The sequence below is a fragment of the Chenopodium quinoa genome, unplaced genomic scaffold (genome assembly GCF_001683475.1).
Source record: "Chenopodium quinoa cultivar QQ74 unplaced genomic scaffold, ASM168347v1, whole genome shotgun sequence".
In the NCBI taxonomy this organism is placed as follows: domain Eukaryota; kingdom Viridiplantae; phylum Streptophyta; class Magnoliopsida; order Caryophyllales; family Amaranthaceae; genus Chenopodium; species Chenopodium quinoa.
In genome coordinates, this window is record NW_018744362.1 from 1,444,283 (window position 1) to 1,461,076 (window position 16,794).

Consider the following 16,794-nt stretch of genomic DNA (forward strand, 5'->3'; position numbering starts at 1 on the left):
CACCTTAAGGTTTGATTTGTTTTCCTAAGCCTTGCCATGTTATGTTCGTCATAGTAGTGTTTGCTTTTGGTGTTTTCCTATTCTCTTTTTCCCTTTAAGTCTTGCTTGAGGATAAGCAAGAGGCAAGTGTGTGGGATTTTGATGAGTGGCATTTATGCCACTATTTCACCCCTCTTTAGGGAGGGTTTACCCTCATTTGTCACTTGTTTCTGCCTACTGTAGTCATTTTTATCCTTATTTTTATTATCTTTGCTCCCTTGCATGTTTTTCTTCTTCTCTTATCTCTTCTTGTGTTTTCTAACATTTTTGTCTTTGTTTTGCAGGTTTTTAGTGCTCTCGGAAGAAGGAAGACAAATTTTGTTGGCCATGGAGAAGAAGAGAAGGCAGTTTGGAGAGGGTGCTGATAAGGTCGTAAAAATATAATATTTATATCTATTAAACTCTTGATTTTATATTGATATTTGATGGTTTAAAGATATATTACGTAATTTTCTTATCTAGACACGAGTTACTATTATTTATTTTTATTGTTTGTAGGAAAGAAAATATTGGCATCAAATTGCACATTACGACACGCCAGTTAAGAGAAGCAAAGTTTATAAGCCCGTTGACTCTCAACTATTTAAAGCCCAATGTTGTTTTATTGTGTAAGCTATTACAGTTGGGCCTTGAAGTATAACAATCTGTCACATAACATATTAGAAAGAGGAGAGCAGCTCAAACTCTTCATTGTTCTCACTATTCTTGCGGGTAAGCCAAAGAGTAAATCCCTTGAGCGAGATTGAAGGTTATAAATTTTTCAAGCAAGAAAAGATAGAGATGAAATCAGATAAGGATGAGAGCGTTCGAGATCAAAGATTCCCGCTGATAAGATTGGGATGTCGAATTGGAAGGAGAAGGCATTTTCAGATTTGAAGATTTACGTATACTTGGGTTGTTTTGGGTACCGAATCAGAGAGGAGGGAGGCCGAATTGCATGCGAGAAGAAGACCAGCAACAGCGAACTCAGGAGGAAGCTGATTTCGGCGACAGAGGAACCGAGGTGGTTGTAGCTCTCGGTTTGCTACGATATTGATTTGGGTATTCCGATCAGCTACTCCGAAACAGAAAAAGGATCTGATTTTTATTTTAGGGATTTTCTGGGCTACGTTCAGGGCAGCAAATTGATGAGCTTCATCTGAATTTTGCGAGGTACCTAGCGAGCAGGAGGATAAGCAAAAACGGACTAGTCGAGGTGACTCGGTTCAGCTTGTGTCTACTCTGATTCTCATTAGAAGATTTGGTACTGTATTTATGCTTTCATTCTCTTTTTATTCGATTGTCAGCTTTGGTTTATCTTGGATTAGTAGTAGTATAAGTTTTGCTTTGGAGAATGAAAATGAAAGTTAGTGTTTTTGTTCTTGAATGCGTTAGTATACTAGCTGGTATACATCTTGGTAGATTAATTTAATTATTAGTTTTATTTTCATTTATTAGGTGACTAAAGCTTGTTATAATGCCTAAGATTATCAACCCTTTGAGTTGCATGAGTCCGAGCTTGTGAGATTTGGGGATAAGTTAACTACTCCCTTGTTATTAACACTACTAATTAATCGAGTCTAGAGATCTTGTTCTAGATTATTAGTTGGTAAGACAATATTCCAAGAGCTTGTTTGGTCTATTTGCAATTAAAGGAAGTTTTGAATGCTTGTTTGTGCTCATTAGTTAACATTAAGATATAGTCATGATTATATATAATTCAATGATCAATTGATACTCCAATGCTATAGTACGTCTCCCGTTTCCCTATTTCATTATTCTTCATTTTATAGTATCTTAATTTTATTAGTTTATTTCTCTGACTTTATTTGTTTTCTAGTTTATAGTTTATTTTTTAGATCATATTTTCCTTATTCAAATCAGGGGTTTTTAACATTCACAAGTAATAATTTGATAATCTAATTCTCTGTGGGATCGACCCTAGCTTACCCTACTACATTTAGGAGGTTTTAGTTAGGTTTACTTTTGGTAGACACGCGACAGTCGTACCGAGTGCACAACAGGCCAAGTAACCGCGAGCGTGGTGCTTGACTTGGAAGATTCCTGCATGTTCATGTAGAAGGCTGGCCCCGCCCCGAATGAGGGCTCTCCACTAACCACCACGGGCGCGGCATATAGAGCCGCGGGCGCGACTACCTAACGACCTGACTTCCCCTATTATAGCGCCGCAACTTCTCCTTAGTCGAGAGAGGCCTCTCTATCTGTCACCGTGGGCGCGATGATCCAGGCCGCGGGCGTGGTCCTTGAGGTCTCCTTTCCATACCCAAATGAAATAGGGCGCGATGCAGCTAGAGATAGCGCAGCATTAGTTCGTTATTTCCGGATTTCTTAAGCGCTACAAATAGACTTTTTCTTGAATTTGTGAATTATTTAATTTTTCCAAATATTACTAGAATTTTGTAGTGAGAGAAAGAATAGAGATTTTAGAGAGAGAAAGTGGTTTAATCATCAAGTTTCATCATTGTAATCAAGATTTCTTCAAGTTTTCCTTCAATCTAATGCAAGTATTTCATAATTCTTCATCAATCAAGCTTCATATTATTTTGTTAGATTGCTTTTGATTGTGTAGATTTTCATCTATTGTTTTGATTTTACTTGTTTGATTAATAATCTTGGATTTGGAATTATGTTTTGTTTGGTTAAGATTGAATTCATGCTTAGTGTAGTTTTGATGGCTAATTTCTCTTCTCTAGCTTAGATTTCTTACTAGGGAAGGGGGTGAAGATCATGATTAGCTTGGATAATGGTGTTGATTGATAGGATATTGCTTTGAGTTGATGATTTTGTGCTTAAATTGCTTGGAATTATTGATGTGCACTCTAATTCCATTTACTTGATTTCTAAATTGGATGCATGGGAATGATCTAGTTTAGTGTTTATCTATTTCATCAACTTGCTTGAATAATTACATGGGAATGAGTTATTTGGGTAAAATTAATATTGAATAGCATTTATCCCTGTTAATCTTCATTGTTTCCTTGGTTTATCATGATTGGAACCCTCTCTCCCTAGTGATTTGATCATTTTTCTCTACTCTAGTGTTTAAACTTCATTTTAGTTCATTTAGTTTGATTTCTTTTTGTTTCGGGGTTTTCTGATGTCCTGCGGGAGAGTTACAATTTCGGGACTGGAACCGTGCGCCTGTACCTGCAAAACAATGGAGACTCCGGGTGGTGGGAGCTCCGCCTCCGACGATCAAGTTAGTACTTGTTTTAGGAGTAATCAATGCCGAAAAGTAAAGGTAATTAATGTGTTTTGGCTTCTCTAGGTGAGAGTAATTAATTGCTCAATCCCCTTTAATGACGATTAATTAAAGTATTTATAACCTTGGAAAACATGTCAAACCCTAGGTTTTTAGGTTAACCTAGGGATGACTGGGCTTCCCTTGGAAATTGGGCCTAGGTGGCCTACTTGGCATACAGAGGCCACGTGACGTGACGCAACTGGTCCATGGTGGACAGATCAGCTCCTGACACATGGCAGGCTTCTATTAGCCCATGTGGCGGACACATGGCAGGGCCTAATTAGTCCACTTGTCAGATGATGATTGGTAGGGAAAAATCCCCTAATCATTTGCCCCTCACAGGTGGCGCGTGACTGTTCACATGTCACCTGTGACAGGTGTCGGCCTATAACAGGCGACGGCCTGTTACAGGTGTTACCCTATGATGGGCTGAGCATTTTTCCCGCTCATTTTTTGAATTTGGAAGCGACCCTTTGCATTCTCCTTTTGCCCTATATAAGGGCATGTTGACCAAGTCTTTTGTTCACATTTGCGAACTTTTCTTAAGAACTCTCGGACTCCTAAACTTGAGCTCTGACACTTTGCAACTTTTGACCTGCCGACTACTTCTGACAGGACGACTGCTTTCGTGGACGACTGCTCTACTCATCACTCAGGTAACCGTCTGCTCTCTTGTGTTTTATTTTCTTTCTTTTTGAAAATGAGGCCTCAAAAGCATCCGGCACGGCCTAGGTTAGCAATCAGCCAGTCACCGGGGACGGTTGAATCTAGGACTAGGGGTGCCGAGTGCCCTGCGGTACATCAAACTTTGTGCAAGTCCCGGAATCCAACTATCTTTGTATCTATGCAGGACAGTATGGCAAGGACAAAAAGAACAACGAGGATTGAAAACTTTGATGGATCCTCTTTCCGGGTTCAGATTAGCGACCTTTCGGATCAGCCGCCTGATACCGCAGGGACCCAAGGTGGCCCTTATGCCGAGAGCTTTGAGTAGGGAGCTAAGGTAGTCCCTTCCCACTTCCTTGTTGACCTGGCCAATCAGCAGATGACCCCTGAAGAAGAAGCGGGGTCGGCCCCCTCTGGGAGAGGGGAGGAGTCGGACTCTTCTGGTAGTGAGTCTGACTCCAGCTCTTCAAGCCACCTTTCTGTAAACTCAGAGGAAAGGCATGCTCGTTTGCATGAGGCGAGAATTTCTCATGCGGCCAAAAAGGGGGACGGCTTGTCGGAACCATCCGCCTCTCATAGAGAGTACAACACTTCTTATTACTGTCATGTCCCAAAGGGCCGGATCAAGGCCATGAAAGATCAAATAGACACCTTTCTATCGGACCATACGATAGACCCGGATTTCCAAGTGTTTGTGCCGGATGGTGAGGATACGGTCGTCTGGCCCGCTGGGTCTAGCTACGGGGACGCCTGCTTTGGCTGCTACGAGGCGGCCATTAAGGCTAGATTGCGATTTCCCTTGCATCCGGCCGTCCAACAAATCCTCGATGGATACGAGGTGGGGCTATGACAGTTAGCCCCGAATTCCTGGTTCAACATCCTTGGCTATGTAGCCGGGTGTGAAATGCATGGGGTGGAGCCGAATTTTGAGGCGTTCACCCATATGAATTACTTCAGCCGAACCCCCAAAGCAAGCGATACCGGCTGGTATCAAATAACCTTCCACAAAGGCTATCTGATAACGAGGGGTAAAGAAAATAAATGGAAGGATTGGAGAAACACCTTCCTCATCATTGCTAGCCCTGACAAGATGCTGAACAAGCGCTACAATAGGTGGAACAGGGATCCACCTCTTCTAGCAGGCGGTCGCAGCATGCCGCTTGCTCCCCTCAAGGCCAGGGAAGAGATCCTGGACCGAGGGCTGTTCAAAGTAGAGATTAAGGCCAACTCTACTACAAGGGAACGAGAGCAGGTGCCCTTGCACTGCGTTCCCAAATTCAAATAGCTCTATGATGAGTTTTTTTTGGCCGCTTGCGGCCTTAGCAGTCGGTCCTCCAGAGGTAGCCGGCCTCTTGAATATACGTACCCTTCTTTTGATTTGTTTTCGAATTTTTTCTAACTCTTGTGGTTCTTATTTGCAGTTGACGCTATGGACCAAATCTCTGCTTCAAAGAAGGCGGCTGCCATGTTGCGAGCCTCCATCATGCAACAAAAGCGAACCTCTTCTGATTCTCCTGCCAAGGAGACGCCCATAGTGAGTTTATGATCCTTCAAACTTTGCCATGAAAGTCTGGTATTATTAGTATTGACATTTCATCTTTTTTCGCAGGCGGGCACTTCCAAACCCTCATCCTCCCAACAGCCGGACTCGAAGGTTCGGAAGACGACTGGTGGGAGTACGCCTGGCTCTGCCAGGAAACAGTCGGCTAACAAGCAGCCAATAACCCCACAAAGTGTGGGGAACCCATCTAAAGTCCTTAGTCGGCCGCCAAGAAGTATAAACTGCTCTTGCTAGACTTAACTTATTTCTTCATTGCTTTCTTCACGTTTCTGATGTTTTTCTTTGTTTTGATGTAGGCGGCCCTCAAGAACCAGACTTGGTCCAAGTAGCCAAGTCTATGATTAAGGCCGTCCCTCTAGAGGAGCGGGACGCGGTCAAGGGAGTCGGCATCCTTGACCTAGACGGCATCCTGGGTCTCCTTTTTGAGGTAGACTTAGAATAAATTTAAAGTGCTGACTTTTCATGACGCCTGTTTTCCCTTTTTCCAGACCATGCTGGGAGTACACGGCCTCCAAAGGCCGATCAGCACCGAGAACAAAGAGGTAAAGGCTGCTAAAGCTATGACCGCCTTTGACGTTGATAAGGCAATGTTTTAAATTGCCTAAAATGAAATTTTGACAACTGATATTCTTAATTATCAGGCGCAGGCCACTTCCACTATCCGGACTGAGTTGGAGGCGGCAAAAAAGAAGAATAATGAGCTGGAGGCGAAGGTCAAGAGCCTCAACGATGAGCTGCGGCCCCTTAAACACATTTCCCACAAGGCTGAAGGTCTGCAGACGTCTCTTGATACACTCAAGGAGCGCTGGAGAAGCAGGAGGCGGCCATCTCAAAAGATCTCAGTGCGAAGGCCGAGGCTGAAAAGATGGCTTTAGCTTAAGCCATGATGGAGGAATCGGCCCAAATTATGAGGACGACCTGGACAGCTCTCTTCCCAAAAGCGCACTATGTCGCCTAGGAGAAAAAGTTCAACGCTTGTACTGAAAAGTACAACCAACAGATCATGAGGCAGGCGGCTGAGGAGGACGAGGCGGCCGAGTCCAGCTTAGAAGAGGAAGTGGAGGATGTGGCCCTGCGGCCGATTGAGGTGGATGCATCTAAGGAAGTTGTCCCTGATGCCGAGACAAGTAAGAAGGATGCCTCCCAGAATCAAGCGTCCCTTGCTGATCAGCCGGCAGCCAATACTGAAACCCTGCCTCAATCTTAAAGCTTTTATATCTTTAACTTTTCTTCGGCCTGCGTACCGTTTATTTTTGTCTCTTTACACGGCCAGGGGCCCGGGGTATTTGAATATTTTGCCGGTCTTTATGGCCGTCTGTTTATATGAATTCAGCGACCATCTTTTGGTCGTCTCTGCTCATTGACTTTTACTTTATTTTTGAATATTTGCCAAGTGTCGAGGATCCTTGATATCCGCTTGCCTGTCATACCGACTGTTTTGGCTAAATTTGTAAGCCAAAAGTTGCGAACAGGTACAAAGTAACGACTGCCTATGCCCCTGGACGACTGGTTGTCTTGGTTCCAGGTTAGGCGATTAGTCGGCCATTTACCCAATCGGACCCCCAACATATTTTATGAAATATGTTAGGTTTTTTACTTTTTCAAGTTAGAAAGGAACAAGCCGCGGATAACTAGTTAGCCTGTTTGTCAAGATAGGAATAGTTCTTGAGTCCTTGCTTGCCAAAAAGTAGTTGACCTACGAACCAGATTTTCAAACATGTTTGGTTTGATAAGAAATCATCTTAGTAGGGTCGGGGTACGAGAGCTCTGGTTCGCCTTTAGGCAGGCGAACTCGTCATACCTTTTGAATCCTTTCTAAGTATGAGAGAGTGACCTATGGGTAATCTTTGAGGTTACCCATTCGTCATCTTTTATGCTGGAGTAGTAGAGGCACCAGGCGGCAGAGGCCGGCTGATCCCCTTGATTCACCAATTTTTGTTGGCTATTTACTCAAGAGGTACCAGCTGTACTTATCCCAAGTAATAAAGACGGTCATCCGACGCGGATGTTAACTGCTAACACTTGTTTGGTTTAGTGTTAGAGTTATCCTTATATCAAAAACGGCTACGTGGTTGTCCTTAGGGACAGTCGTCTAGGTGCCGTGTAATTACTTTATAGAACACTGTTCCACCCAAAAGGGAGCTGCTCTCTGCGACGAATTTCATCCGGAGGGATGCCGCTGGACGCCTGCTATGAAGTTGGGACAAATCGTATTAGTTTAAAGATTGGATCAGTTTGCTGGGCGCCTGGTCTGATCATTTGGCTGTAAGCCTTAGATAGTTCTTGACGAACCAAGTATAGGAGAGTAGCCGACTGTATAGGTACAGGCAGCTTGCCCCTCTTAATTAAATTCACATTTGAGTAAAATGGAGAGTAGCCGACTGTTTTACTAGTTTGGCATGCCCCTCAATTGAAAGAAAAAACGTAGAGTAGCCGGCTGCTCATGGAGTAGGCGGCATGCCCCTCAGAACGCAAAATAGATGAAGTAAAATAGCAAACTTTTATTACTAGCTCTTGGCTATTTACATCATTCAGAAATAATACTTCTTGAGATTATCTACATTCCAAGTTCGAGGCAAGGGTTGGCCGTCTGGTGTTTCCAGGTGGTAGGTGCCGTCCCGAATCTCTTCATAGATTCGGTAGGGTCCTTCCTAGTTGGGAGTTAATTTGCCTGACTCATTAGCCCTACCGACTGCTTCCATTTTTCTTAGTACAAAGTCCCCCACTTTGAGTGGACGCCTGTGCACTCTTTTGTTATATGACCTTGTCATTCTCAGACGGTAGATTTCATGGCGCAGATCTGCATTGCCCCTTCTTTCTGGAAGTGAGTCTAATGCCAGGCGCATGGACTCCCAGTTTGCCTCTGCGTCATACAACATTACTCGACGAGTTGTCTCGTAGTGTTCAATTGGGAGAACAACTTCTACACCATAATTTAGGAGGAATGGAGTTTCTCCAGTCAACCCTTTTTCAGTCGTCCTAATGGCCTAGAGAACATGTCGTAGTTCGTCTGCCCATAGGTCGCCTGCTCGTTCAATCTTCTTCTTAAGTCCGTCTGAGATGATCTTATTGAAAGCTTCCACTTGGCCGTTTTCTTGAGGACGACCGACTGATGCAAAGCAGTGCAAGATGCCTTGGTCTCCCAGCCAATTTTTCAGAACAGGCGTCTCAAATTAGGGACCATTATCAAAAACCATAGACATGAGCACCCCTAACCGAGTGTTGACATTTTTTCAGATGAATGAGATCACATCCTTCGTCTTGATTCCTTTGACGGCCTCAACCCATTTGGTGAAGTAGTCGACTGCAACAAGTATGTACTTCCTGCCGCCTGTAGCAGGCGTGTAGGGATAAAGGATATCCATGCCCCACTTAGCAAACGGTAGTGGGCTATGGATGGCAGTGAGATCAATGGCCGGACGATGAATTAACTTGCTAAACCTTTGACACTTGTCACATTTTTTCACCATTTCCATGGCGTCTGCTTCCAAGGTAGGCCAGAAGTAACCCTGCCACCTTGCTCGTTGAGTAAGCGACCTGCCGCCTACATGAGAGGCGCAGTATCTAGAGTGCAGATCTTCTAAGATCTCTCGTCCTTTCTCTAGGGTAACACATTTCAAGAGGGGTTGAAGGTACCCTTTCTTGAAGAGTTCCCCCTTTTGTATCTCAAAATTGGACGCTCGCTTTTTCAGTAAAGCCGCCTGGTAATGATCATTCGGCAAGGTGCGGTCTGTTTAGTATGCCATGATTGGGTCCATCCAGGTTGAACTTCGATCTAGAATTCCAATAGGTTTTTCTTTGATACTTCTCTTCTCCATAACTTCCTAGAAGACGGTTCTTGGAGTATCACAGGAGGCCAAGGAGGCCAACTTTGAGAGAGCATCCGCCTGATTATTTTCGGACCGGGGCACCTGAGTCAGATGAAACTTTTCCAGGGATCCGACTGCTTTTTGTACCGCCTGCAAATATTTAATCATAGCCGAATGGGTTGCTTCGTATTCGCCATTATATTGACTCACTATCAATTGTGAATCAGAGCAGGCGTCTATTTTTCTTGCCCCAGCCGCCTTGCACATGCGGATACCGGCCAGTAAAGCTTCATATTCTGCCTCGTTGTTCGAGGCTTGGAAGTTGAAACTTAGAGCATACTCGTACCTGTCGCCTTCTGGCGACTGACATATGACGCCTACTCCACAACCAGTTATGGTGGAACTCCAGTCCACATAGACTTTCCAGACTTGGTATGGAATTTGAGAATTAGAGGGCTGAGTCATCTCTACAATAAAATCAGCAAAGGCTTGCCCCTTTATTGCTTTCCTGGGCTCAAATGAGATTTCAAGGCTCTGAATCTCTATCGCCCATTTGATCACCTGGCCTGACGACTCTATGGTTGTCAGTGGCCGCTTGATTGGCTGATCTGTGTATATGACGGCTGGTTGTGCCAAGAAATATTGCTTCAATTTTCTAATGGCCATGAAGAGAGCAAGACCAAATTTTTCCACCAGAGGGTACCTCAACTCGACATTTTTCAATACATGGCTGACAAAGTAGACTGGGAGCTGGCAGCCGTCTCTTTCAGCAAGGAGGACGGCACTTAGAGCATGGTCCTACACTGCAAGATACATGTAAAGCACTTCTTTAGGCAAGGGACTGACCAGACTTGGCAAGGAATGCAGATGAACTTTCAGCTTTTGGAAGGCCGCCTCAGCATCCGACCCCCATTCAAACCTTGCTTTCTTCTTTATTGCCTGAAAAAGTAAAGGCACTTGTCGCCTGACCGACTAAGAAATCTTCCCAGGGCCGCCAGACAACCTGTTAACTTCTGAACCTCTCGGATTGTGCGAGGCGACTGCATGTCAATTACCGCCTGCACTTTCTCAGGGTTCGCCTCTATACCTCTTTGATTTATGAGAAATCCGAGGAACTTCCTAGACTCAACTCCAAACACACATTTCTTTGGATTGAGCATGACATGGTGCCGCCTGAGTGTGGTGAATGTTTCTAAGAGGTCCGCCAGATGGTCCGTCTGAAGCTTGGACTTTACAATCATATCATCTATGTATGCCTCGACATTCCTCCCAATTTGATCAAAGAAGACCGTGTTTATCATTCTTTGGAAGGTGGTCGGGGCGTTTTTCAAACCAAACGGCATGACCGTGTAACAAAACAGCCCTTGATCAGTGACGAAACCTGTCTTCTCCTGATCTTTCTTCCACAAAGGAATCTGATGGAAGCCAGAGTAGGCGTCCATGAAGCTCATTAAAGCATGGCCGGCTGTTGAGTCAACCAGGCTGTCAATTTTAGGCAAAGGATAGCTATCTTGGGGCACGCCTTGTTCAAATATGTGTAGTCCACACACATTCGCCAGGTACCATTTGGCTTCTTTAATAATACCACATTTACAACCCAGTCAGGGTAGTAACATTGCCGAATGAACCCTGCATCAAGCAGCTTTTTAACCTCGGCAGCAGCCGCTTGACTTCTTTCTTCACCATGGTTCCGCTTCTTTTGCCTGACCGGCTTCTTTTTCGGATCCACAACTAATTTATGCACAACCAGGTCAGGACTGATGCCTGGCATTTCATGAACTTCGAATGCAAAGATATCTTTGAATTCCTTCAAAAGTTGGTGAAAATCTTCGCCCAACACTTCAAGAGCAGTCATCCCGACCTTGACTGTTCGGTCAGGATGTGAGTCGTCTAAGACAACATCCGTGTGCTCGCCAGCCGGCTGGGGGCGGAATATGTCTGACCGCTCCTCTGCCAGTGATTGCTATCTTTTTTCTTTTCTCTCGGCCCCCAGTTGGGTAGCCTTTCTCTTCTTGCCGCCTGCCTTTTGAGCAGGCGCATCTTCCTTGATAAGTTCAAGGTCGGCTCTTTCACCACTTGGTCCAGCAGCCACCACAGTCAGTTTGATATCCTAGAGGTAACACTCTCAAGCCATCTTTTGATCTCCCCTTAGGGAGCCAACTGTTCCGTCATCCTTCTCAAATTTGAGCAGCATAAGGGAAGGTATAATGACAGCTTTAGAAATGTTTAGGGTAGGTCGTCCCAGGATCATGTTATAGGCCGAGAGTTCCTCAACCACTAAGAACCGAACAACCATGTGACGGCCCTCCCCTTTCTCACCCAGACGGACGGGTAGATCTACTCGTCCTACTGGGTGTACGACACCTCCTCCAAACCCTACTAAAGGGTGGGATACCGGATGCATACAATCAGTTTTGTACTTGAGCTTTGCCAAGCACTTGCTACTGATGAGATTAGAAGAACTACCGGTATCTATGAGGATGCGGCTAACTCTTTGGTTGGTCACCTTGCATTCAATGACAATGGGTTCATCATGCGGCCCCTTAACACCTCCCAGATCTTCTTCTGTGATAACAGTCTCTGGAAATGAACTCTTGGCGGTTTGTTCTTAGTGAACGGAATTAACATCTAGCCACCTGATATTGTCTTTGTTGCCCCTGATGGTGGGGACGCCTCCTGAGAAGCCGCCTGCTATGGTATAGACGACTACGTCATCAGTATCAGAACTTTCGGCTGGCTAATGATTCTTTCTGGTCGACTGCTTGTTCTTTTGGGGAGCATCCCCTTGGACTTCTTGACATAGGAGTCAAGGTCGCCCTTTTCAGTTAGGCGGTCCAGATAGCGCATGAGGCTTATACATTTATTGGTTTCATGACCAACGTCCTCATGAAAATGGCCGAATTTATCCTGGTTTCGATTGCTTGTAGAACCCTTCATGGGGGCCGGCTTCTCGATTGAGATCCGGCTCTTGATTTCTTTGAGGATAGCTTAGCTATCCTTGTTGAACGCATACTTGGGAGAGTATGGTTTGAATTCTTTCTTCTTTTTTTGGGCCGGCTGTTGAGAGGAGTCGGCCGCCCAGACTTCTTTCCTCTTTTTCTCATCTTTATTTGTCGACTGCTTTGGTCGGCTTTCTTTTTGGCAGACTTCCGTCCATCCGACTGTTTTCTAGTATTGCAGAGATTAGTCGCCTGTATATAGGCTTCAGCTTCAATCAGAGCTTCTTGGAGAGTCGCAACCCTCTTTCGGACTAAGTCGAACTTGAATGTCGACCCATCCTTAAGACCTCTGAAAAAATCAGTGTAGGCCACCTTATCCGGCAGCCCTTGTATTTGAATCCTCATCAGGTTAAACCGCCTGATGTAGGAACGGAGTTGTTTGGGGGTTTTTTATGTGTCCTACAGGAGAGTTACAATTTCCTAGTATGATCCTTCCTTCGCCTGTACCTGCACAAATAATGGAGACTCCGGCTGGGGGGTGGGAGTTCCGCCTCCGAAGATTAAGTTAGAATCTTTTTGAAGAGGAAATAAGAACAATAAGTGCTTCTCGATTGGAGAGCGTTTGCAATGGGTTTTGTGTTTGGTTGGATGTTGGAATTTTTTTGTCGATCCCCATAAATGAGGTCTGCTCCTACTATTTATAGTTAGGGAGAGCTGTACCTCAATTTGGGTACAATGACACGTGTCGCAAAGGGATTGGGCCTTTGCGAACCGTTGCAAGCTTGACACGTGGCAAGCCTTTACAGGGCCACGTGTCTGAGGGGTATTTTTACCCTAAACATCTGTTCCTCACAGGTGTGACGTGGCATGTCCATGTGTCACCTGTGATAGGTGTCAGACGCATGGGAGGAGACTGTTCGTCTTCTTCCCTCCTTTTTTCAAATTTCAAGTATTTAGGGCAGAAGGAACCATTTCGCCTTCTGCCCTTCTCTTACAAATAGGAGGCATGCCCTCTCTCCTCCACACTTTACATAATTTTCAAAAATTTCTGAGAGAGAGAGCTCTGATACCGGCCGCATAATTTCCCTAGTTTCCTTACATCCGGCATTTTTAGATCAAGCACATCCGACTACCGGTTGAGTATTCTTTCTTCAATTTCTCTAAGGTACCGGCTGTTCTTTTTTCTTTTTACTTTTTAACTTCTGTTATTGAGGACTTTAAATGCTTTACCCCATCCGGGTTGCATGCCGCCTGGGGGACCTTTAACCCATATCCCGGTACTGAATTCTCTCCCTCAGCCGACATAGCTCCGTCTGAGGGGTCTTCAACTTTTAAGAATTATGCTTTCAAACCACCCCTTTCCGATTTAACACCGCCTGGGGGGTCTTTGAACCATTCCCAAATAGACTTCTCTATTTTTTAAACAACCAGGCATTCAAAGCACCCCCATCCGATGAAACACCGCCTGGGGTACTTCTGAGCTTGCCAAGAAATGATTTCAAATCCCCATCCGGTTTATTACCGTTTGGGTCATCATCCTTGACTTTTCATGACCTTTTAGTGACTGAACTACCTTAGCCGGAGCACCCGTCTTAGTAATTTTTTCAAAAAAATTTCTAATTGCATCCAATTCACCGTCTGGGGCCTTCTTGAACAAGCTTCTTTGAAGCTGCTCCTACCATAACCTCATCCGGTATTTAACCGTCTGGGGTATTGTTGAATGGCCTCAAGTCTTTGTAGCGTCTACAACCGGTACCTATACCGGTTGGGGTGCTTTCAACTTGATTAGTTTTTTTTTTTTTTTTTTTACAAATGCTTTTTTATTAGGGGATTTTGCTCCCACCAATCACCATCTGACAAGTGGACCAACCAGGTTCCGCCATGTGTCCGTCACATGGGCCAATAGGAGCCTGCCACGTGTCAAGCAATGATCCGTCCACCTTGGACCAATTACGACACGACACGTGTCCTTCCCATGACACCTGGGATAACCGGTCACCTAGGCCCAACTTCCGAGGGAAGCCCAATCAGCCCAAGGTTAACCTAAACCTAGATTGGCACGTTTCCCGAGGTTATAAATACCTCCCTTAATCCTCATTAAGGGGGATTACACGCAGATTACACACATTAAACACTCTCACCTAGAGAGACCCAATCATTTTAATTTCCGCATTAATTACTCCTTAATCAAGTACTAACTTGACCGTTGGAGGCGGAGCTCCCACCACCAGGAGTCTCCGTTGTTTTGCAGGTACAGGCGTCCGGTTCCAGTCTCGGAATTGTAACTCTCCCGCAGGACATCTGAAAACCCCGAAACATTTGGCGCCGTCTGTGGGGAGAGTACTTTCTGAGATGGCATCCACGTTTGTACCGACTCCTGAAGAGAGACGTCCCCTGGACGACCCACTAGTTCAGTCGGACCACGATACTGAGAATGAATTTGAAGTTGAAGCTCACACAGCTTCAGACGGGACCCTAAGGGCCCGACATACCCGTCATACCGAAAGGAGGGAACGGGAACATCTTCAAACTGGAAGTGAGCCAGCAGGCGCACCGCCTGTTCAGCAGCAGCCGACTGATGGGTCTACTCCCATCACAAGGAACGAACTCAGGACTTTCATGAGGGACTTCAAGGGAGAAATTCAAGAGTTGATCAACAAGAAGCCGCCTGCTCTGGACAAGGAGCAGTCGGCTAAGAAACCCTCCACTTCACAGAAGAGGAAGCCAGTTCAAGGGCGAGAGGCGACTCCTCATCCTAAATCTAGGAAGCGGGAGCCGACTGCCCTTGATTTCACAAAATACCGTTTTCCTACTCCAGGAACTAGGAAACCTGTTCGTCATATTCAGGCGGACGGGTCGAGGAAAACATACACAGACGCTCGGCTACTGCTAGAGCAGAAGAAGAGTGACTGATTGTCATAGTCGATCTCTACTTCAAACTTCCAAGACAGTCTGCGAAATACCTCGATGAGGCACACTCAGTCGTATCATGAGAGTCAGTCAGGCGGCACCTCCCGTCAGTCCGGCTTTCATAGCGACCAGGCGGTACCAAACTTACCGTTTGTACCGCAACAACAATATTTTTTACAGCCACCTCCGTTTGGTGGACATGCAGCAAAAAATGTCCAACCTATGGACTAGCAGCTACGGTTGCTTAGACTTGGTGAACAGCCGTCGGCCTTCTCCAAGGAAATTACTAAAGCCGCTCAGCCGGCCAAAGTGAAAAATGTATTAGTAGGCGCCTATGATGGCACTACTAACCCAGAAGACCATCTGATGGCATTCACCAACCTGATGTACCTTCAAGGGTTGGATGATCCCACTTGGTGCAAGTGTTTCCCAGCGACTCTCAAAGGAATCGCACAACAATGGTTCGGCAACCTGCCGACTGGTTGTGTAAATAACTTCAGGACGCTTGCTTACTTATTGACCTCCAACTTCGCCATGAACATCCCTGCGAAGAAGACGACCCTTGATTTAGGAACAATTCAGCAAGGCGAGAAGGAGGGGCTTCGTTCTTACATCAGGCGGTTTAACCTGATGAGAATACAGATTCAAGGGTTACCGGATGAAGTAGCCTATACTGACTTTTTCAGAGGTCTCAAAGACGGGTCGACCTTCAAATTTGATTTGGTCCGAAAGAGGGTGGCGACTCTTCAAGAGGCCTTGATTGAAGCGGAAGCCTATATACAGGCGACTGATCTTTGTAGTACGGTAAAACAGTCAGACGGGAAAAGGTCCGAAAAAAGGGAAGGACGACAAAAACAGTCGTCAAACAAAGACGAGAAGCGAAAAGAGGTCTGGGCGGCTGATTCCTCTAAACAGCCGGCCCAGAAAAAGAAAAAAGAATTCAAACCATACTCCCCAAAGTATGCGTTTAACAAGGATAGCCAGTTTATCATAAAGGAAATCAAGGGACGGATCTTAATTGAGAAGCCGGTCCCCATGAAGGGTTCTGCAAACAACCGGAACCAAGATAAATTCTGTGCTTATCATGAAGATGTTGGTCATCACACCAATGAATGCATCAGTCTCATGCGGTATCTGGACCGTCTGGCTGAGCAAGGTCTTGACACTTATGTCAAGAAATCTACGGGGAACACTCCTCAAAAAAGTAGTCGACCAAAAAGAATCAACAGGCCGACAGCTCCGATACAGATGATGCATTCGTCTACACCATTGCAGGCGGCTTCTCAGGAGGCGGCCCCACTATTAGGGGCAACAAAGACAATATCAGGCGGTTAGATGTAAATTCCGTTCACCAAGAACGGCCCTCCAAATATTCATTTCCTGAGATTGTCATCACTGAAGAAGATCTAGGAGGGGTAAGAGGGCCGCATGACGACCCTATCGTTATTGAATGTAAAGTGGCCAACCAGAGAGTTGGCCGAATCCTCATAGATACCGGAAGCTGCTCAGATCTCATCAGTAGCAAATGTCTGTCGAAACTAAAATATCAGACTGATTGCATACATCCGGCATCCCACCCTTTAGTAGGGTTTGGAGGAGGAGTCGTCCACCCAGTGGGACGTGTGG

At 45.4% G+C, this 16,794-nt stretch overlaps 1 protein-coding gene across 4 annotated transcripts in view; it reads left to right on the forward strand.

Moving 5' to 3' along the window:
• Positions 1-400: 400 nt before the first annotated feature.
• LOC110696396 overlaps positions 401-16,794 on the forward strand; it is a 29,323-nt gene continuing 12,929 nt past the window's right edge. For 2 of the 4 annotated variants that reach the window (XR_002506282.1, XM_021873682.1), the window contains exon 1: positions 401-1,282. The gene's annotated coding sequence lies outside the window, so the exon portion shown is untranslated. Of the gene's footprint in view, positions 1,283-5,370; positions 5,484-5,558; positions 5,725-5,806; positions 6,053-6,151; positions 8,054-16,794 lie in introns of those variants that run through there. The other 2 variants (XR_002506283.1, XM_021873683.1) reach the window with 2 other exon arrangements.